Source organism: Triturus cristatus, chromosome 6 (genome assembly GCF_964204655.1).
Source record: "Triturus cristatus chromosome 6, aTriCri1.1, whole genome shotgun sequence".
Classification (NCBI taxonomy): domain Eukaryota; kingdom Metazoa; phylum Chordata; class Amphibia; order Caudata; family Salamandridae; genus Triturus; species Triturus cristatus.
Window position 1 is genome coordinate 1,838,878,939 of NC_140589.1, and position 23,439 is coordinate 1,838,902,377.

The following is a 23,439-nucleotide window of genomic DNA, read 5'->3' on the forward strand; positions in this document are numbered from 1 at the left end:
TGCACTTACCGATAACTTGATTTTCCTCCATAGGATAACATTGCCTGGTTTTTACCAGAAATTCTTCTAAGCGTCGATTTTTGAAACATACAAATATTCCTTAAAAATCGCCTGAGTAACAAAAACGATTTCTTTCAACTGTTTACAGGAAATGCACCAGGGTTGAATCCAGGATCCAACCCTGAGTAAGAAAATCATACGCAAAGTAACTGAAATTGCATTTACTCCCATTGAGTTCAATGTTATAATTGTGTTTGAATTGTGTTACCTATTGCAACAACTGTAACAATTGCATTTAAAAGTCTATTGCTTATTGAAAAGTATACAACTACAGCATTTTATTCTGAGAAAGTATTTTGATACCTATTGGTGGTTCTAAAATAAAACAACTATATATTTTTATATACAAAACGATTGGCCTAGAGTTCAGTTCTTGAGTGTGTGAGACCATTTGCTGACTGAGTGTGTACAACAAATGCTTTACACTGTCCTCTGGTACTGCCTTACTGCTCGATCAAGCTACCACTTTAGAGAGTAAGGTTATATCTAACTTTAGCCTCTGACAAACCTCTGGGGACTGTGGACTCTGTGCACCCTGAACCTTGCTTTGGTTCAGTATATACAGAGCCACTTTCTTACACTCATGTGTAATTTTCCTTGGCTCTCTAGACGAGTTTGCCAGTATAAATGTGTATGCAGTCTGCTTTTTCTCACGTTTCTGTTGCAGGTGGAGAAATTCATCATTGTTAGTAAGAATAAGGCTTTTGTTTTAGAAGCTAGGCTTAGGGAGGAGAGGATACATTTGAACAAGTGGTACTGGTAACGTGGGACGGTGTTCATTCTCCCTGGAGAAGGCCTGGGAATCAAGGTCATCAAGCAAGAGCCTGGGAGCACCGTTGCTGCATGGAAAGTTACCTACAAGGAGGTGTCCAGCTGGATGGGATGAGCGCGTGATATGAAGATGGGTGTGTCCTACGATTTTTGTGTTGGTGTTAGGGACAGAGCCCGAAGGGACTTCAATCAGGACTGCAGAGGGGAGAGCATCTTAGAGCAAGCTCTGTAGCGGTATGCTACTCTACTCATTCAATGTGAGCGTACTTCTAAGGAAGTTGTCACGCACTGACACCTTTTCCTATCCTCCGATGCTTTTTTCCGGTCCAGGGAGGACCTGGCTTGGTATTTCGGCCTGGACTGTTCCCATGAGGCACAGGGTGAAGACTGATTTGCATATGGCCAGGTCTAAACTGGGGGGGCATGGTGAGCAAAAGAATGATGGATTTAACCCAGATCTCTTGACTGGGGGTGAATGTTTTGATTTGTTCTGCATTCTGTCCATCAATTGTGTGTTTTTTGCTTCCTCCTCCTAAGTGCACCAGGTTGGCCCAGATGTGGGTCCCGGGCTCACTGTGCCACTGGATTCAAGCTATCCTGGCTGATGAGGGGTGACACTCTGAAATCAGTCCTAGGATGCTTGATTCCGGTCCAGGGAGGACCTGGTTTGGCAGTTTGGGCTGGACTGTTCCCATGAGGCACAGGGTCAAGACTGATTTGTATATGGACAAGTCTAAACTGGGGTGGCATGGTGAGAAAAAGAATGATGGATTTAACCCAGATCTCTTTAATGTTTTGATTTGTTCTGCATTCCGTCCATCAATTGTGTGTCTTTTGCTTCCTCGTCAGAAGCAGAATGTGGGAAGAAATTTGCAGTGGCCATGAGTCACATCAGGAAGTCTGATGGTACCTTCAACCATCTCCAGAGCCATTTTGTGGAGATTCCCTGATGTAAAAAATCGAGGTATAGCCTCATCATTATGTGCCTGTTCTCATGATTGGTTGAGGCATATTCCACCAGGGGATGTGAAAGCCTAACAGTCGCCAAGCTACTGTTGCAGAAGTTGATACTGCAATTCGGGATGCCCGTTCATCTTGAATCGGTTCAAGGAACCCATTTCAAGAGTGCGATGATGCAGTTATTATGTAGTGCTTTAGGGATTGACCATAGATTCCACTGCAGCTACAGATCTGAGCCATCAGATGCTGTCGAAAGACTGAATGGGATGATCCAAGCTAAATTGGCCAAAGCTTGTGCCTCCACGTCACTGAAGTAGCCTGACGCTCTTCCTTTAGTGCTCATTAGTACCTGAAGTACCCGCTGTAAAAGAAGTGGTTTGTCACCCCATGAGGTGTTAATTGGAATAGCCATGCGAATATCTCCTGTCCCAGCAGCCACCCTAGTGAATATCACAGATAACCTGTCCTCGAGTACTACAAGGGATTGTCTGATGTGGTGCATTCTATCTCTCTTCAGGTCAATGCCGCTACTCCAGCTGTTCGAGGGTTCCCAGGGCATGATCTGAACCCTGGTGACTGGATTCACACCAAGAGGCATGTCCAGAAGTCCTGCCTGGACGAACACTGGAGAGAGCCCTACCAGGTGATCCTGGTCACCAGCACCGCTATCAAGTGTGCCAGTCTGCCGAATTGGATTCACGTCTCCATTACCTAGAGGGCAAGGCACGAATAGGAAGTAGTGGAGCCAATACCCACTAATTGCTTGAGTCGCCCCAGGTTTGGATTGTCTAAGACCTCTGAAGAAGAGGGAAACTAGACTGATAGTCCACGGTGCTCATCAGAGGAGTCTCACTCGGAGCAAGAGGTCAGTGAGAATGCTGTTGTCCCAGCAACAAATGTGATACCCCTTACTGGATTAAGGCTATGCATATACCGGGACAGCCAAAACTCGTGGAAGCATGAGACCAATCAACAACAGCAAATCTCACAAGGAGTAGAGGCTGGGACAGGACAATGAAGCTCCACCTTAGAGAGTGAGTCTGCCTCATCTGAACCAGAGAGCTCATGCACCTCTAACGGTCGAAATACAGCTGAAGACTGTTGGCCAACGCCTACAGCAACCCAGAAGAGACTGTTAACACCCAAAAAGAGACTACAGAATGATTAGTGAAGACAGTAAGGTAGATGAGCAAGAACAGATTGACCAAATCTACATTGTAGATTCGACCTGTATCAAGCAACCTAAACGAGAAAGAAAGGTCAATCTGAAGTACTCAGGTCCTGACTGGACATACCTTGCCAAAATCAGGTTCAACTCTGTCTACTGTCTCACAGATGTTGACGAGCCTCCCTGAGACAAAAGGACATCACAACAGGAACCTACTCAGACTTACTATTGACAACCATTGAGAGGATGGATAGGGAGTTAGGGCAACAGTCAGAGGAAAATAGTTCCCTTAGGCCTCCGGTTCAAGCAGAATAAAAATACCAGTACATTTCAAGATAGGGTAGGAACGGTAGAACAGGACTTAGAGAACTAACCACTCCACTTAAAATTTCCTTGATCTGATTTGGATTGACGTGGTGCAGCCATGCTGCAAATCTTTACTTATAAGTATGGCGGTTACCATTTCTGTTTCTATGCTTGGATGCTTGTTGGATGTCTATTTGTTGGGATGGGATATCTCTTATGTATCAATCAATACTGCCTTTGCACCTATAGCTAGACCTTCCCTTCGGAATAGAGCGGCCCACCTTACCAGCAGGAGAGTGTGTATAGTTCTCATATATATTATCAAATGTCAGCCGAATATGTGAATTTCACTGAGGTGAAAGATTGCTGTGCCTGCTCCTGTCTTCCAGCCTCTGCAGCTGAGGGAGCCGCATACTTCTACTCAGCTCTGTCCTATTCCTTCCCTTGCTCTGCATTCTTGAACCTTTTCTATCGGCAGAGTTAAATCACACTGTTTTATTCTGACTTTGATGATCCATGGACACTGAAATTTGTATTTGTGGACTACTAAACATATTTCTTGCTCTTATCAAAGGTTTAAGTCAACGGATCAGTGGGAGTATATGATTAAATGTTTTACCCTCTTAATTAATGTGAGCACTTCTAAAAAGACCATGCATGGCATAACATGCAAAATTAACCAAGATGAGAAGGTGTTTATAGATAAAGTGAATGTGAGAATAAATAAATTCAAAAAATAGATGAATGGGGGAGGAAAAGACTAGTGCAGAACATATTATTGGGAAAGGTGAAGAGAGACTAAAGAAACCACCCCTTAGATTGAATATTGAGGTTGCTAAGAAGTGATTTTTGTGCATCATATGCCATCCAGAGCGCAATGAGAAACTATGGTGAAAGAGTAGCCCTTCTCAAACTTGCATACAAGTATAAAAGTGAACTATTATGTGTATGTAAAATCAGCTTTTTTCCAGCTACCACGTAACTGGACTGGTAGCTGTTCTGTAGCTTTAGTTTTCCCTAGAATATATATTACTAAAAATGAGTTCGAATTTCCTCTTAAACAATACATAAGCAGAGGTTAGTGTAGCCTTCTTCAGATCCTTGGTGACATTTGTGGAGCACTCATTCCTTCCTTTGGAGTGGCATTAAATGATGTTAAGATTAGAAAATGAGCCACCTTAGTTGATCGGCTTGCCACGAACACAACAGGTGCGTTAGCTGTAATAAATTCAGAGATGCTTGCAATGAGAGCTATGATTATGCAGAGTTGCCTCGCATTGGACTTGCTCCTCCCACAGGAAGGCGGAGTTTGCAGTCATTCACGCTCAGGAATGTTGTGCATACATTCCATGCATAGATAAGCAGCCAGACAACTACATCACTAACATTACGAATATAATGCATGAACTAACTGAGCTGAAGGAATCAGGTGCCTGGGAAGGAATAGGAGCAATATTTGGATCCAATGGAAAGAGATTTGCTAAGATAGGAGAAGGGCTTGGTAGTGTGTTTGTGGGGGGGGGGGGGGGATTTAATTCTGAAACTGCCTCTAACCCCTTTTTTGCTTATGTTGCTTGTGTGCTTGTTTCCTTTAAATTTTGCAAAGAATTTCATCATCAAATGGTATGGATTGTGGGTTCAAGAATCTGTCAGCAACAAGAGGAAGAAAGAGGAAGAGACTTCATGTAAAGGTTGAAGAAATGCCATGTGACCCTTATGACACCATGAAGGATTGGGAAGAATCCAACAAGAAGAACCTGAAATTAATGAGTGACGTTTTGTAATAAAGTTGAAATCATCAGTGGGGGGAGTTGTGGGAGCTGATCTCCTTTCTTTCTTCAATGCCTTTCCTAACTCAAATTGTGTTTACAATGCACCCCGTCTTGTACCGACATCACCAATATCACATGTTATTGTTGTCGTTCTTTCGTTCCAAATAACTAATTGCAAGGCTCATACTAAAGAAACGGACAAGTTTTCCTAGAGACCTCTTCACTATGTATCAACGACTCTTTTCCAGGTGATGAGGATGTATCCATGGTACTGCCGAACTAACTGTGAGAATGTCTACAAATTCCTCATCATAACATAACGTGTATTTGTAAAGCACACATTCACCCATGGGTATCTTTGCACTGAATAACAGATGTTTATGGTCACCCAACTCAATGGTACTCATTTTATCTACCTCAGAAGGATGAAATGCTGTGTGGACCTGATGGGATTTGAACCTGTCACCATGAGGTCGAACAAACTCCACTACAGTGGATGAATTAGTCCACTAAGCCACCAGACCCGGCCACACCCATATAGTGCTACCATGAAAAAATCCTCAAAAATATTCTGTAATAAAATGTTTCATATTGCTTGTTCCCTATTGGTGCATATCTTGAGAAATGTGTAGCCATGTAGGATGTTTCACTGTCTTTGTCTAAAGTCCTATAAAAGGACATAGAGTCCTATGGGAAGGGATCGCCCCTTTCCCCACTCTTAGAAGGTTCATCTATGCCAGATTTCACCTAGAACTGTACTGAGTTCTTTGTACTTATGACATGTGCTTTGCTGCCAAATTTTCCCAACGGTTTATATTTTGTAGCATGTTTATAGTTTATTATATAAAGCTTTGAACCTACAACCCTTGTCTGTCATTCTTATTAGAATGATCATCACCTGCTACTGAACTCAATAGAGTGACAGCTCCAGTCAGGGAGAACCAAAGTTCATGTCGGGACTACACCACTCCTGGCGCTAGGTGTTGGCGGGCCCTATGAATGGTTTTTAAGATACAGAAAGAGCTCTGACACATATGGGAAAAGGAAGTCTGTGAGAAATATGTATTCACACATGGGTGCTGTGACATTGTGCTAATATCATTGTGGGTGTGGAAGGGTGGCTCATGAGTAATTGAACCAGGGATGGACTTATTTGGTAACCCCGAGGGTATACTTAAGACGGATTATAAATGGGTGAGAGACCGCTTTGTAGAACAGAATATTCTGTTAAGAGAGGAGTCACAATTGCTGAACCCCACCATCTGAAAGGATGTTATGTTAACTGCGACCCAGGACATGGAGCCTTATCTAGCACTGGTGAAAAACACAGGGAAAGATCTCTGCATATTAGGTTTAGATTTAATGTATTACATCTATCATTAGCCTATCCTGGTCCCTGCGGCTGCGACAATAGTTTCCACAGGACCCAATAGATTTTATTATGTTGTGCCAATTTGACACCGTGCCCAGGATAATTTTCGCTGTTCCAATACTTAGAGATAGAGGCTTCTCACAAGTTTGTCCAGCTCTCCCGTTCTTATAGATGTTACCTGATGCGTTTATTCTTTTTAATGTCGCATGTTTTTTAAACGCTGTCATGACACTCGGAAGTTTAATTTAGTGGCTAATTTTTAATATATCTTTTTATTGTTTTTATGATATTTTTTGTTTTTATTCAGATTTACGCTTTTATAGTTTTAAATGTAACCAAATAAAGATACATATTGATATTGATTGAGAACCAGGGATGGTCGTGGATGTGACTGGAAAAAGGTGTATGATGTGGCTGCTGAAACAAAGGTAAAGTGATTCAAGGTTCTTAATGTACTCACTCAATGGCTTCTGTGTAAACATGGACAAAGGGGATTGCTACAAAAGATGAGGGTCCAGGTGTACTAAGCCTTTGCGTTGTCTTTGCATTGTGCAATGCAACGCAAGTACAGCGCAAAGGCTTCTGTGAGATTCACAAAGCAACGCAAGGGGCAATTTGGGCGACCTTGCATGGCTTCGTAAATAAATGTAACACAGTGCAGCGGCTTCCACTATGTTATGTTACATTTTGAGCAGAAATGCGTTCTATGGGTGGATCTTGGGCATTCCTGTGCTTCCGCCTATTGATTTGACGCAATTCCAAATTTACAAAGGTTTGTAAACCTATGATTGAGTCAAATCGGAACGCCTCTTAGAGGATGGCGTAACGCGGGGAAAAAACTTTTTTTCTCCTCATTATTTCCTCTTTCTATGCGTGGTTCATTCTGGTCCAGGCATAGAAAGAGGAAAATGCCTCTTTGGATTGTTTTTGTACTGGAAGGTCTCTCTTCCTGAATAAAAACAATTGTGCCTGTAGTGTAGGCACTCTTGCACAATGGTGCAAGGGTGCGTGCATTGATGCTAGGCAACATAGAGTGTGCCAGTGCAAGGAGAGAGCAGAAACGCTTGATATCTTTGTAAATGTAGAGCATTTCTGCTGTCTCCCTTTCACGCAACGCAGCAAGCAAGTTCCCTTACTGCGTCGTGTTGCATGAAATAATACCAATCTTTTAAAAAAACATGCTGTTTTGCGCAGCACGACTTCCACATTAAAAAAAAAACAATTGCTAAATTTTTGCTAATTCTTGGGAGGTTTGGGATTATTTGTAGGCATGAGCAGAATTTCAATTATGCCAAAGTAATTAAAGTAATTTTGGTATATCTGCGTTACTCTCTGATGCGGAATTACCGATAATTACGCGATTACTAATGGAAATGGAGGAAGTGCATGTAGGGGACCCTTTGGCCTTGGAAGTGACATCATCTAGCTTCCAAACTTTTACTGATGGCACAAGTGAACAAACTTAGGGCAGAAGGTTCAACCACAGGATACCAACTCTGGTTGTTATTTCCTAAAAATGAATCTGATGCAACACGTGGATGCTGAGGATGGAAAAACCCTACTTAGATGATCCACATGTCCATGATCCCTCCCTGGAAAGTAAATGGGGAGAGATGGGAAAAGCTTCTACCCAACTCTCGGCTGTAAGAGCAAGTGCTGACAGCTTTGGAATATGACACGAGATGGTTTTTGTGTGCCATTGCTGTACTACAGTCTGTTCTGGTCTTTACTGCCTCTTGGAGGAGAGCTTGCCAAATCCCTGGCATCTCTCTCCAGTTAGAAGGGTTGGGTCTTTTTTCCTGTCTCAAGAGGTCCTGCAGTTGGTTTTTCTCCAAAGAAGCCCCCCATCCTCTACCACTTGCATTTCCCTTTATGAGTAAAGGTCTTGGGAATCTGAAAGACCACCCTGATCTAAATGCTCATCCTCCACCCACCATTATAGATTCTCAGCTTCACCAGGACCATGATTTTGTATTCCATGATGCTGGAGAGTGCCGCTGGAGCAGACTTTGGACCAGTGGGAGAAGGTTTGATCCGCCCATGGACCACCATGACATACGTGCACTGTGGCCCTGCGCCCTCAGCCCGTCTCGTGCTGGAGCATGCTGCCTTTCCCACAGTCTGGAGAGCACCATCCTCAGATTCTGCTTTCCATAACTGGGCAGCAACACCTGGCCTGGTTTGTGCAGAACACTGCTCCAGTGAACTGAAGAGCAAACTTCTGCCACATTTCCACACCCTTTCCAAACAAAGGAGGAACACACGAACCAATCACCAATCACCTACATGCAGACACACCCACTCCCATACCTTGAGAGTGCAGGATACTCATCAATGGTGCCAGCACTTTTGTGGAAACTCACAGAGCACTTTGATTGCATCTCTCCTTCCATGACACAGAACCTTAGATATCTTTGTGAGTTTAGATCTGTTGGAGTGTTGAGGTGGGCATATAGAGCGTTGAGAGAGGCGACTAAGCTTCCTCACCAATTAAATGATCACATACAGTGTCACCATCTTGAATGTTTGCATCACAAAGATACCGACTTTCTTTAAGCCCAATACTGGTCGAAAATGCCATGAGAATTGAATAACAGGCCCGGCCTCTTTCGGAAACTGGAATGATTGCTGCCTTGTCCATCCTACCCTGAAGACTCTGATGCAGTGCCTGCAGCCAATCATCCACCGAGATTCTAAAGCTATTCCGAAAGCATCTGGAGGAAGCTCTCGAAAGTGAATCTGATAACCTGAGTTTATAATGCATGGCACCCATTGGTCTGAAACTGTGGCATTGCATACATTAAAACAATGATTTTTTAAAACAATATTTTTATTTTGTTTATCAGTGCGAACAACAAAGGAGGATGCGAACCTGGACCCATAACAATACCAAAACAGTGGAGGGAAGTAAGACGTCACAGCATCGTCATAGGCATACATAGTGCAGCGTCCAACAACAGAGTAGAATCACAATTATACTTGCAAAAAGCATAAAGGCACTATGGTATGAACTTCAGGCTTGTCACAGCGAAGGCCTGGTTTCGCCCTCGATGGGGTCTAAGTTGTAGTACTTTCACCAATTCTTCCAGACTGTGAAAGATTTACTTGGGCACTCCCTACTCTCATAGGTGACCCTCTCCGCCGCCATGAACATATCCATCCCCGTCCTCCATTCCACAGGGTCCGGATCTCTGGCACCCCCCGAGTGTTTTGCTACATCCCTCTTCGTCACCACCAAGCCCAAGTTGCAAAAGAGGAGTTTAGCCCGCGGGACATCCGCGTCAGTTGGAAGACCCAAGAGAATATACTTCTGCTCCAGCGGATTTGCAACCTCCCCAGAGTTTCTTCCGTTCCCGCATCATCGCCCCCTCCGCTAGAGGCGTTTCTCTTGTCACTCTGTTCACCCACCCGGTGCATCTGGTGAGTTTGGCCCACGCCTCCAATGCCACCTGTGTAGCCGGTAGCAACTGTCGGATTCCTGTCCCCTATATATATATTGCAATGTTGCACAGTTCTTGAGCTGACCCCCAACATCCTGAGAAAGCTCCCTGGCATAGTCAGGATTTGGTGGTAGGGGCAAATAGGGAGGTGGAAACTTGCTGGGATCTGTCAGCTACATGGGCACCTCAGCTATGCCCCCTGCCTCGAAAGGGACGTGGTGAATCTTTTGAGGTTGTAGAGCAGTGGTATTCAAACTTTTTTATGCCGTGCCCCCCTCAGTGAAGAGAAAAATCATTGGGCCCCCCTCCAAAGTTTTCACAATTATTCTATGAAACTGGCAATGTTTATTTTAAACATTGCAGTTACGTTCTGTTGCCTTTTTAAAAATGCAGCGAAACACATGATTGCCAAACATACTATTCTGGTCACACAGGCCTTACTCATTTCTAAAAGTATCCAAAATGTGATTATTGGAAATGGGGGTGGGGGAATTGAAGAGTGTTTGGAGTCCCTTCCCTTTTGACGCCTTCTCCCAGCCGGGATAGACATGTTAGTGATGGCCCATTACAGAGGGTTACTGCTGCTTATGTTTCTGCTGAAAGATAGAACTGTTATCCCTCTGGGATCACCTGAGGCCCCCCTAATGGGGCACGCCCCCCAGTAATAAGACCCCTGCGACCAACAAGTCTTTTGTATCCAAAGACTCTAACTCTGCCAAAGGGGGTGTACCGGAGCCATTTTTTGACGGTCTTCTGCTGACTTCTTGACCACCTCTTCCATATGCTGACCGAACAGCACCTGACAATGAAAGACACCTAAGGAGAGCTTTTTGAGATGTGTCATCTTTCCATGCCTGCAACCATACGTCATCTGGCTGCTATCAGGGAACTGGGTGCTGCTGCCGCTGGGCATCGATCATCAAATAGCACATTGGGGAGAAAGCCAACCATCTGTTCGATTATTGACAGGGTACTTGAACGGTCAAACTCCTGTTGTAACTAATCTGCGAGAGTATGAACATCCCTGAGAAGAGATTGGACAGGGGATGCGGACTGTGTGCTTGCCCTGATCCCAAATTTGGAAGTCATCACAACGAGGACTTACAGGAAGTCATCACGAGGACTGACAGGAAGTCATCACGAGGACTAACAGGAAGTAGGAAGGTGTTTTCTGAAACCTCCCGCCCACTAGGGTTACACGGTAGAGAGTTTACGAGCTAGGTAAGGGCCCCACTTTATAATATTTGTTTGCACCAGCACCACTAAGGCCCATCCCAGTGTGTGCAACTCTAAATGAATCCTATGTGGACAGAACATGTCCACTAAGACAAGCCCACCATTCACAAAGGGAAATATGTTCTCCTTCTCCAGAACCTCTAGAGGAGGTCCCGAAACCAGGTAAGGGAGCATAAGAGAACAGTTTTAACCTCTAATTTGCTAAACGCGTAATCTGAGGCAGCGCCAAAGTGTAACAACTGTGGGCGCTCTAGGAGGACACAACCAGTGTTCAGTAGAAACTCATCATCTTACCATCTACTTGGATAAACTGATCCTTACCATTGAAGGAGAAATAGGATGTGGTTTGGGAGTCTCTGGGGCATATTTACAAGGGCATTGCAACACCGGAGCATCACTTTTTAGGCCGCTCCGGCAGCGCAATGCCCTGCTCCATATTTACAAAGCACGTTAATCCACTTTACATGGCTTAACGCCTCTTTGTAAATATCGTACCCTTTCATACAGGTATTTGCATGAAAGGGGCGTGCAATGGGTGTACGGGGGCATTCTGCAGCCCACATAGAAGGAGCAAATCACCTTTGATGACTATTTATGTGCAGGAAGATGCCCCTACCTGCACATAACAATTATTCCCTGTAATAACGACACCCTTGCGCCATGGTGCAGAGCTGCCTGCTTTGCCGCTAGGCAGCTTTTTATAGCACCAGTGTAAGGGAAAACACAGGGGTGCCTTGTATTCTTGTGAATACTGCGCATCCCGGCATTTTTTAAATAATACGGCGAGGCGCCATTTCTCTGTGAATATGCACCTCTGTCTTTTAGTCTTTCAGGAAGGGTAGGCTTCGGGCTAAGGGATCACGTTTAAAGGTATTCTCCCTTTAGGGAAGAAAGAGAGTGTGTTTCCTTGGACAAGTTGGTCAGGTATGTACTAAAGTAAAAAAAACTATATTGTTAGGCCGGGGACAAGGATGATGGACCATTTGTGGGGCGGGTCCTTGGTTCACCAACACTATAACCGCAGCTCACAAAGGTGCTAATATGAAGGTTGCAACTGTGTATCCCAGCAAGCTAGACTCATCCTTCCATCCTGCCGTTGTTTTGAGGATGGTAAATTGACCACCATTATATTTATGTTCATTCTCACACTTAGAAGCAGCAGAAGAGCAGTACGAAGCACAATATAAAAAACAATGTGTTATTAGATGCAAGCTATATAAACTGAGCATTTTAAGAGGAATGTAGCAGGGCTGTGTGTGGCCCTCCAACTTGCTTTTTTGCTAGATTGAGCAATTTTTGCTGTGTCCGAAATCCTGGAAATTAATGCAAAAAACCCTGTTTAGACATTGATTTAGTCTGGAGTGTCAAGTAGAATCTTTTCTGCCTGACACTCTCACCCTCGACTCTTCGCGAATCGCGCCTGCCCACCCACGCATTCGTAATTGCCACTTCCTTGGTGATCCTGTCTGTCAAGTGAATTCTCGACAGACCCAGCATAAGCAGCAAGCTGCTCAGCGGCGGGACCAGCTGAAGCCAGATGTTGAGGAAATGTGCTGCTAATTTTGAATTAACACCAACTTGCATGGAGTTATTAAGGAGCGATGGGAGCTGATGGGAATGCATGTCAGCGAGTCTACTCTCATTAAAGGAAGACCGCTGAGACGGGGGGTCCTGCCGTGCAGAATTAAGCCTTGTTCCATCGGAGCAGCTTCCCCATGACGTTGATTTGATGTGAATGGGGTCTTCTCTAGTGCCACATACCACCAACGGATAGCTTCGGGCACCTGGAACCAAAGTGGTAGTAAAGGCAGTGTGGGGGTGGTCAAGGCACTGCTAGAAAAGCCATGGAAGTCTTTGAAATTGATTTGATTGACAACCAGTAGGCAAATGAATGAAGTGTATGTCTCATTAGATTTATAGATTGTCATTGGTTCTTTGTATCGTTGCAGTCGGAGAATAGCAAGCCTTTATCCAACATAAGGCAGCCCCCAAAGGTGCAATTTGTCCAGGTCTGCCAAAGAGCAATGACAGATTCTGTAGGAAGAGTTGGGTTTAGGCAAGATGGCTGCCAATGTCCCAGCAAGCACCTCTACCAACAGCTAGGAAATAAACCCTAAGAATTGCAAGATGGCTGCCAATGTCCCAGCAAGCACCTGTACCAACAGCTAGCAAGTACACCCTAAGAATTGCAAGATGGCTGCCAATGTCCCAGCAAGCACCTGTACCAACAGCTAGGAAATAAACCCTAAGAATTGCAAGATGGCTGCCAATGTCCCAGCAAGCACCTGTACCAAGAACTAGGAAATAAACCCTAAAAAGTGCAGGATGTCTGCCAATGTCCCAGCAAGCACCTGTACCAACAACTAGGAAATAAATCCTAAGAAGTGCAACATTATGGCTGATGTGCTGAAACACTTAGTAGATGCATACTTTTATATTTATATATTTATTGTTTGTGTTTTCAGTTGTGATTATTAAAGGTTAGTACAACCAATAGATGCTTCAGAGCACTGGTTGAGTCGAGGGGGGGAACCACACTCAGGATTAATAAAGTAATTCAAAGTGTCGGCTAGGACCCCCCCCCCCCCAAATCTACCTCAACAGGAAGCATTCAACACAGTCTTGGGAGACTGACCTTCAGGGGGTGCTCGGAAGGTGTGTAAATAATGTGCAAATACATTTCTGGGCTGTACTGCCCACGGCCTAATGGACCAGGATTTGAGCTTGTTTTTATAAAATAAATGACATTTTATACACAACTCAGGCACTTACTCGGTTCTAAGCATTAAAGGTGGCTCCCTCCCCCGTCCCAGGGTCTCTCAGCCTTCGTCACAGCTGCTGATGCACATCTGCTCAGAGCCTCGCTTATCCACCTCCGTTCACTAACGTCGTCATTGTAAACACGTCATTATAATTGTAAATGGTATTAATATGGCGCTTACTATCCCTGAGGATGTGTTGGTGTGCTTTGCGATGAGAAGCTTGCTACTCCAGAACCCAAGGTTAGAGGTAAACATTTATGGGATTAGTATCACGTGCTTCCCTTTCCTTGTAGTACTCTTGGTGGTAAGTTTGTGCTCTTGAGGTCTCTTGCACTCTTGAGGTCTCTTGCACTCTTGAGGTCTCTTGCACTCACTCCAATGTCTTCAATAGGGACAGAGTCATTGGAGTGGAGAAGTGTTGGATGATTTGAGATGAGAAGCTTGCTACTCCAGAACCCGAGGTTAGAGGTAAACACTTATGGGATTAGTATCACGTGCTTCCCTTTCCTTGTAGTACTCTTTGTGGTAAGTTTGTACTCTTGAGGTCTCTTGCACTCTTGAGGTCTCTTGCACTCTTGAGGTCTCTTGCACTCACTCCAATGTCTTCAATAGGGACAGAGTCATTGGAGTGGAGAAGTGTTGGATGATTTGAGATGAGAAGCTTGCTACTCCAGAACCCGAGGTTAGAGGTAAACACTTATGGGATTAGTATCACGTGCTTCCCTTTCCTTGTAGTATTCTTGGTGGTAAGTTTGTACTCTTGAGGTCTCTTGCACTCTTGAGGTCTCTTGCACTCTTGAGGTCTCTTGCACTCTTGAGGTCTCTTGCACTCACTCCGATGTCTCAATAGGGACAGAGTCATTGGAGTGGAGAAGTGTTGGATGATTTGAGATGAGAAGCTTGCTACTCCAGAACCCGAGGTTAGAGGTAAACACTTATGGCAGTGGTTCCCAAACTGTTTCGACCCGTGGCTCCCTTGACCCATTGGCTATTGCCCGTGGCTCCCTACTGTTATTTTTTTGGGAGGGTGGGGTGTTGTAAGCCCGGCCTCGGGAGTACTTGCATTTTCTCCCTGAAAATTATTGGGATGAATCTGATGAAGGTATTATAATCATATACGCAGAGTGTTTCGTATTACTAAGGCGGCGCTCCTAATAAAATATTCTTAGTTACACTTCTTTGCCCATGGCTTATTTAGAGTTCCCTCTCAAACTTTATCCCACTTACAGTGCTAGTTAGCACCCCTATGCATATAGGCCCCATTGCCAAAGTGTTTCTGCGTTTGAAGAATATTTGCATACACTTCCATTTCTACCCATGTCATACGTGCAAACACACCTGTCTCAGCAGCGTGACTCATGATTTTGTAAACCACATGCAGCTTTATTTTTGCTGTCCCCTCCCTAAAATTGCCTCCAAATCATTGAAAGTAAAATAAATACCTCTTTTTTTTTTTTTATAAAGTCCCTCTTTCTTGCGTCGAAATGTTGGCATTATGCCATATATGGTGTTGTACTTCCCTGTGCCCCAGGAGAGACCAGGCCTGAAAGAAATGTGTACTGAAAGTACCTATGATTCAAGTACAAATGTCAATACTTAATAATACTTGGTGTGTTTAATTGACAGGACAACTGTGCTTTCCTGATAACTTGCTTTGGTGTAAAATGCATTTGGAAAAAAATGAAACTATTAACGAGTCTAACAAAATAAATCAGGCATCTTCCACTCACTTTGGGAGTGTTGGAACGTGGGTATCCAGTGAAATATGGAGATCATCTCCCTCGACATGCCATCAATTAAGTACTACGTTTACAGCTTTAGGCATGTCACTAACAAATCATCGACATCATGCGTTTAAGTCTAATTAGTTTAACTAAAGCCAACAGACCCTTCAACATTAAATGCATTAAAGTGCTTGGTGCATGGCTCCCCTGGCTAGGTTTGGCGGCTCCCCAGGGAGCCACGGCACACAGTTTAGGAACCACTGACTTATTGGATTAGTATCACGTGCTTCCCTTGCCTTGTAGTACTCTTTGTGGTAAGTTTGTGCTCTTGAGATCTCTTGCACTCTTGAGGTCTCTTGCACTCTTGAGGTCTCTTGCACTCACTCCAATGTCTTCAATAGGGACAGAGTCATTGGAGTGGAGAAGTGTTGGATGATTTGAGATGGTGGTGGTCGTGGGCGTGGGCACCTGTAGGTTGGATGAACTGGATAGAAAGAGAGAAGAGCTTGGAAAGCATGTTTGGGAGTCTGTTGGAGTGTAGAAGGTTTTAGATGAGTCAGAGAAAGAGGAAAAGGCAGATTAAAACATAAATATGTACATCTATAGATACATTTATAAATCAATTCTATGTATTCTTTGGGTGAATATCAGACATGTCAATAATGCTGGTGTCCACTTTAGCTCAGAATGCTTAGGGGCAACAAAAAAACAGTAGGGCAAATAATTGCACCTGTGCCTTCTTATGTAGGTAACAGGCTGTGCGCAGCGGGGTTGAATCCGCAGCCTGGTCCATGGCCGAGCCTTCCCTCCAATGCCAGCGGGCAGTCCGCCTCTCCTACACATGGACAGGACCCCTTTTTGCAATTCTTTTTGTAAGGATTTGTAGAGTCATTCCAACTGCAGTATAATGGGTGACGTCATCAGTGATTCACCTGTGTCATTTGAGATGACATTGATGATGTCATTTAACATATCATATGTGAGGTCATAAGTAGTGCATGACGTCGACATTAGTTATGGTTACTCTATCTAACCACAACTGGCGAATTTCAGTGGTATTTAGGGTTGGTTTTGTAACCATAACTACAATGTATCCTTGTTTTTCCAGTGAATTTCAGAGGTTTTTTAAATATATGCTAAGTTCTTGTCAACGAACTGACCATAGCTGTACTTTGGCTTTTAATTGTGTTTAGTGGATTCTTAACACCGGGGCAGTCGCCACCACGTAGTTCTGGTTCTGCAGCACTTTCCATTGAAAAGGCACTTTTTGACTTCCCTATAAATGTTGGCGACTGTATATGGACTTGCACCAAACGTGACGTTCACTTGGCGTGGTCAGCTCATATCTGGCAGGCTATCGTTTATGCTCATCCGCACAGGGGAACAAAAGGTACGGCTGGGTGTTTTCCCATTCTAGTCCCGACAGGACGTTTTGCTAGCGCTTAAAGCGCTTAATGATTTACAAGAATCTGTGATTCTGCCAAAGAATGAAACACTTCTTGGTCATCAAAAGCATCTAGACTGACAGGTCTGATGGCGTGCAGCCAGATGTATGAAAGCCTTTTGCATTTCTAAACGTGACAAATCGCTATTTTGGCGTCTTAAAAATGTAAAACTGTCTTTTCATATGTCCAAGGCCATAAACCGGTCGCAGTTTGCGATTTAAATTGCGACCGCGATGATTCCCTATTTACAATTCCTAAAGCACATGTACAAAGCAGTTCCTAATACCCTCTACTCAAAGTCAATGGTAACCATGTGCAAAATTACTTCATGCATATAAATGCATTTTTTAATGTGACATCTGCACTATGAATTCCGGGGTGCCTCCTGGGGGGCCTCAAGCCCCGAGGCCCCCTTGGGTTTGGATTTCCTGTTTAGCCCATAGGTGGGAATGCAATAGCATTTCCAATTTGCGATTTCCTAAAAGCGAATCTACTCTAAATGTTGTACATTCCATTTTGCATTTCCTAAATACCGATTCCTACAAAAATGAGAATTTTGTACACCTGGCTCTTATCGGACTAACATGTCCACTGTTGGGGCCTATGTTTAACTTGATGGTCACAGGTTCAAATCCCTGCGAGTCAGCTCAGCCTTTCATCCTTCTGAGGTTGATAAAATGAGTACCATTGAGTTGGGTAAATACACATCTGTAATTTGGCGCCAAGATGCTCTTCTGAATGAGCATGCGCTTTGCAAATGCGCATGTTTACAAATACACGTTATGACGCATGCCTCCTGGTGAAACCCGGAAGGGGTCAAGGGATTCCGCTTCTAAATACATATCTAAGAGAGAAAAATACCTTGCATGTAAAGGAAAATATGCAGCTGTCCACGGAAATTATTCCTGAGGACTGCTCGCCCCGTGCAGTCTCCAAGGGCCAGTGCATGGGGGTTGTACCCCCGGTAATCACCCTCATGCAGAGAATTCAGGGGGGCGCTCAATGCAGTCTGAAGAACGAAGGCATTACCGGGGCTGTTACCCCACTTTTTTTCGTCTTTGGGGTGTTTTAACATCTAATAATCTCAGCTCTCTGATGTAACCTGTTTTCTCTTTAGCACCTCTGCAGTTTCAGGGCGCTGCAGATAGGCGAGGTCGCGATTGTCCAATTTCAAGGTTTACCGACCTTGGGAGGATAGACCTGCAGACCACATCAGATCAGTGCAACTCGCTGAGATATCTTGCCAGCTAATACCAGTGCCTTTTTTTTCCAGGAAATCTTAGCGGGCGGTCCCTGCAAACCCTTTTCGGCTCCTACAGCGGCGCTCTCATTAATTTATATCATTGAAAACACAATTATGAACGATCTAATACAAGCAGCGTCCCTGCCACCCCTCCCTTTCCCGACTGACACCTGCCCCTTCCAAGGCCCTACACCAGTTCATGTCATATGATAATCACCCAACGGATCTTGGGACCCGAGGCTGCCCATGGAGCGCCATTTCCACCTTTTGAATGCCACGTCTTCCTTCGTACTTATTTACTTTGGCATAGGGCCAAGAAGCTACCTTTGCATGCTTCAGAGCGCTTTGATGGCCTGTTAGCACGCAATAGTACCTAGTGCAGTCACTCTAAAGGCTATAATCATACATCTGGTGCCTAGAGCAGTCACACTGCAGCCTATAATCATACATCTGTCATACATCTGGTGCCTAGAGCAGTCACTCTGCAGCTTACAGTCATTCGTCTGGTGCCTAGAGCAGTCACTCTGAAGCATACAGTCATTCATCTGGTGCCTAGAGCAGTCACTGTGCAGCCTATAATCATACATCAGGTACCTAGAGCAGTCACTCTGCAGCTTACAGTCATTCATCTAGTACCTAGAGCAGTCACTCTGCGGCCTATAATCATACATATGTCATACATCTGGTACCTAGAGGAGTCATTCTGCAGTTTACAGTCATTCGTCTGGTACCTAGAGCAGGCACTGTGCAGCTTATAATCATACATCTGTCATACATCTGGTACCTAGAGCAGTCACATTGCAGCTTACAGTCATTCATCTGGTACCTAGATCAGTCACTCTGCAGCCTACAGGTACTTACAGCAGTCACTCTGCAGCTTACAGTCATTCATCTAGTACCTAGAGCAGTCACTCTGCGGCCTATAATCATACATCTGTCATACATCTGGTACCTAGAGCAGTCACTCTGCAGCCAATAATCATACATCTGGTACCTAGAGCAGTCACTCTGCAGCTTACAGTCATTCATATGGTACCTAGAGCAGACACTCTGCAGCCTATACTCATACATCTGTCATACATCTGGTACCTAGAGCAGCCACTCTGCAGCCTATAATCATACATCTGGTGCCTAGAGCAGTCACTCTGCAGATTACAGTCATTCATCTGGTACGTAGAGTAGTCACTCTGTAGCCTATAATCATACATCTGGTGCCTAGAGCAGTCACTCTGCAGCTTACAGTCATTCATCTGGTACCTAGAGCAGTCACTCTGCAGCCTATAATCATACACCTGTCATACATCTGGTACCTAGAGCAGTCACTCTGCAGCTTACAGTCATTCATCCGGTACATAGAGCAGGCACTCAGCAGCCTATAATCCTACATCTGTCATACATCTGGTACCTAGAGCAGTCACTCTGCACCCTATAATAATACATCTGTCATACATCTGGTGCCTAAAGCAGTCACTCTGCAGCTTACGTCATTCACCTGGTACCTGGAGCTGGCACTCCGCAGCCTAGAATCATACATCTGTCATACATCTGGTACCTACAGCAGTCACTCTGCAGCTTACAGTAATTCATCTGGTACCTAGAGCAGTCACTCTGCAGCCTATAATTATGCATCTGTCATACATCTGGTACATACAGCAGTCACTCCGCAGCTTACAGTCATTCATCTTGTACCTAGAGCAGTCACTCTGCAGCTTACAGTCATTCATCTGGTGCCTAAAGCAGTCACTCTGCAGCCTATATTCATACATCTGTCATACATCTGGTACTTTGAGCTGTCACTTTGCAGCTTACAGTCATTCATCTGGTACCTAGAGTAGTCACTCTGCAGCCTATAATCATACATCTGTCATACATCTGGTGCCTAGAGCAGTCACTCTGCAGCCTACAGTCATACATCTGGTACCTACAGCAGTCACTCGGCAGCTTACAGTAATTCATCTAGTAACCAGAGCAGTCCCTCCGCAGCCTACAGTCATACATCTGGCATCTACAGCAGTCACTCTGCAGCCTATAATTATACATCAGTCATTCATCTGGTACCTAGAGCAGTCACTCTGCAGCCTACAGGTACTTACAGCAGTCACTCTGCATCTTACAGTCATTCATCTGGTGCCTAGAGCAGTCACTCTGCAGATTACATTCATTCATCTGGTGCCTAGAGCAGTCACTCTGCAGCTTACAGTCATTCATATGGTACCTAGAGCAGACACTCTGCAGCCTATACTCATACATCTGTCATACATCTGGTACCTAGAGCAGCCACTCTGCAGCCTATAATCATACATCTGGTGCCTAGAGCAGTCACTCTGCAGATTACAGTCATTCATCTGGTATGTAGAGCAGTCACTCTGTAGCCTATAATCATACATCTGGTGCCTAGAGCAGTCACTCTGCAGCTTACAGTCATTCATCTGGTACCTAGAGCAGTCACTCAGCAGCCTATAATCCTACATCTGTCATACATCTGGTACCTAGAGCAGTCACTCTGCACCCTATAATAATACATCTGTCATACATCTGGTGCCTAGAGCAGTCACTCTGCAGCTTACAGTCATTCACCTGGTACCTAAAGCTGGCACTCTGCAGCCTAGAATCATACATCTGTCATACATCTGGTACCTAGAGCAGTCACTCTGCAGCTTACAGTCATTCATCCGGTACATAGAGCAGGCACTCAGCAGACTATAATCCTACATCTGTCATACATCTGGTACCTAGAGCAGTCACTCTGCACCCTATAATAATACATCTGTCATACATCTGGTGCCTAGAGCAGTCACTCTGCAGCTTACAGTCATTCACCTGGTACCTAAAGCTGGCACTCTGCAGCCTAGAATCATACATCTGTCATACATCTGGTACCTAAAGCAGTCACTCTGCAGCATATAATTATACATTTGTCATACATCAGGTACCTACAGCAGTCACTCTGCAGCTTACAGAAATTCATCTGGTACCTAGAGCAGTCACTCTGCAGCCTATAATTATACATCTGTCATACATCTGGTACATACAGCAGTCACTACGCAGCTTACAGTCATTCATCTGGTACCTAGAGCAGTCACTCTGCAGCCTATATTCATACATCTGTCATACATCTGGTACTGTGAGCAGTCACTTTGCAGCTTACAGTCATTCATCTGGTACCTAGAGTAGTCACTCTGCAGCCTATAATCATATATCTGTCATACATCTGGTGCCTAGAGCAGTCACTCTGCAGCCTACAGTCATACATCTGGTACCTACAGCAGTCACTCGGCAGCTTACAGTAATTCATCTAGTAATCAGAGCAGTCACTCCGCAGCCTACAGTCATACATCTGGTACCTACAGCAGTCACTCCGCAGCTTACAGTTATTCATCTGGTACCTAGAGCAGTCACTCTGCAGTTTACAGTCATTCGTCTGGTACCTAGAGCAGGCACTCTGCAGCTTATAATCATACAGCTGTCATACATCTGGTACCTAGAGCAGTCACACTGCAGCTTACAGTCATCCATCTGGTACCTAGAGCAGTCACTCAGCAGCCTACTGGTACCTACAGCGTCACTCTGCAGCTTACAGTCATTCATCTGGTGCCTAGAGCAGTCACTCTGCAGCCTATAATCATACATCTGCCATACATCTGGTACCTAGAGCAGTCACTCTGCAGCCTATAATCATACATATGCCATACATCTGGTACCTAGAGCAGTCACTCTGCAGCTTACAGTCATTCATCTGGTACCTAGAGCAGTCACTCTGCAGCCTATAATCAAACATCTGTCATACATCTGGTACCTAGAGCATCCACTCTGCAGCCTATAATCATACATCTGGTGTCTAGAGCAGTGACTCTGCAGATTACAGTCCTTCATCTGGTACGTGGAGCAGTCACTCTGCAGCCTATAATCATACATCTGGTGCCTAGAGCAGTCACTCGGCAGCTTACAGTCATTCATCTAGTACCTAGAGCAGTCACTCTGTAGCATATAATCATACATCTGTCATACATCTGGTACCTAGAGCACTCACTCTGCAGCTTACAGTCATACATCTGGTACCTAGAGCAGTCACTCTGCAGCCTATAATCATTCATCTGGTACCTAGAGCAGTCACTCTGCAGCCTATAATCATACATCTGGTGCCTAGAGCAGTAACTCTGCAGCTTACAGTCATTCATCTGGTACCTAGAGTAGTCACTCTGCAGCCTTTAATCATACATCTGTCATACATCTGGTGTCTAGAGCAGTCACTCTGCAGCTTACAGTCATACATCTGGTGCCTAGAGCAGTCACTCTGCAGCTTACAGTCATTCATCTGGTACCTATAGGAGTCACTCTGTAGCTTACAGTCATTCATCGGGTACCTATAGGAGTCACTCTGCAGCATATAATCATACATTTGTCATACATCAGGTACCTACAGCAGTCACTCTGCAGCTTACAGAAATTCATCTGGTACCTAGAGCAGTCACTCTGCAGCCTATAATTATACATCTGTCATACATCTGGTACATAGAGCAGTCACTACGCAGCTTACAGTCATTCATCTGGTACCTAGAGCAGTCACTCTGCAGCTTACAGTCATTCATCTGGTGCCTAGAGCAGTCACTCTGCAGCCTATATTCATACATCTGTCATACATCTGGTACTGTGAGCAGTCACTTTGCAGCTTACAGTCATTCATCTGGTACCTAGAGTAGTCACTCTGCAGCCTATAATCATATATCTGTCATACATCTGGTGCCTAGAGCAGTCACTCTGCAGCCTACAGTCATACATCTGGTACCTACAGCAGTCACTCGGGAGCTTACAGTAATTCATCTAGTAATCAGAGCAGTCACTCCGCAGCCTACAGTCATACATCTGGTATCTACAGCAGTCACTCTGCAGCGTATAATTATACATCTGTCACACATCTGGTACCTACAGCAGTCACTCCGCAGCTTACAGTTATTCATCTGGTACCTAGAGCAGTCACTCTGCAGTTTACAGTCATTCGTCTGGTACCTAGAGCAGGCACTCTGCAGCTTATAATCATACAGCTGTCATACATCTGGTACCTAGAGCAGTCACACTGCAGCTTACAGTCATCCATCTGGTACCTAGAGCAGTCACTCAGCAGCCTACTGGTACCTACAGCGTCACTCTGCAGCTTACAGTCATTCATCTGGTGCCTAGAG